We start from the raw sequence: 1,091 nt of genomic DNA on the forward strand, positions 1-1,091 counted from the left end.
TATATATATATATATATATATACACACTGCTCAAAAAAATAAAGGGAACACTAAAATAACATCCTAGATCTAAATGAATGAAATAATCTTATTAACTACTTTTTTCTTTAAATAGTTGAAAGTGCTGACAACAAAATCACACAAAAATTATCAATAGAAATCAAATTTATCAAGCCATGGAGGGCTGGATTTGGAGTCACACTCAAATTTAAAGTGGAAAACCACACTACAGGCTGATCCAACTTTGATGTAATGTCCTTAAAACAGGTCACAATGAGGCCCAGTAGTGTGTGTGGCCTCCACATGCCTGTATGACCTCCCTACAATGCCTGGGCATGCTCCTGATGAGGTGGCGGATGGTCTCCTGAGGGTTCTCCTCCCAGACCTGGACTAAAGCATCCGCCAACTCCTGGACAGTCTGTGGTGCAACGTGGCGTTGGTGGATGGAGCGAGACATGATGTCCCAGATGTGTTCAATTGGATTCAGGTCTGGGGAACGGGCGGGCCAGTCCATAGCATCAATTCCTTCCTCTTCCAGGAACTGCTGACACACTCCAGCCACATGAGATCTAGCATTGTCTTGCATTAGGAGGAACCCAGGGCCAACCACACCAGTATATGTTCTCACAAGGGGTCTGAGGATCTCATCTCGGTACCTAATGGCAGTCAGGCTACCTCTGGCGAGCACATCGAGGGCTGTGCGGTCCCCCAAAGAAATGCCACCACACACCATGACTGACCCACCACCAAACCGGTCATGTTGGAGGATGTTGCAGGCAGCAGAACATTCTCCACGGCGTCTCCAGACTGTCACGTCTGTCACATGTGCTCAGTGTGAACCTGCTTTCATCTGTGAAGAGCACAGGGCGCCAGGTGCGAATTTGCCAATCTTGGTGTTCTCTGGCAAATGCCAAACGTCCTGCACAGTGTTGGGCTGTAAGCACAACCCCCAACTGTGGACGTCGGGCCCTCATACCACCCTCATGGAGTCTGTTTCTGACCGTTTGAGCAGACACATGCACATTTGTGGCCTGCTGGAGGTAATTTTGCAGGGCTCTGGCAGTGCTCCTCCTGCTCCTCCTTGCACAAAG

Source organism: Oncorhynchus masou, chromosome 15 (assembly GCF_036934945.1).
Source record: "Oncorhynchus masou masou isolate Uvic2021 chromosome 15, UVic_Omas_1.1, whole genome shotgun sequence".
Lineage (NCBI taxonomy): Eukaryota > Metazoa > Chordata > Actinopteri > Salmoniformes > Salmonidae > Oncorhynchus > Oncorhynchus masou.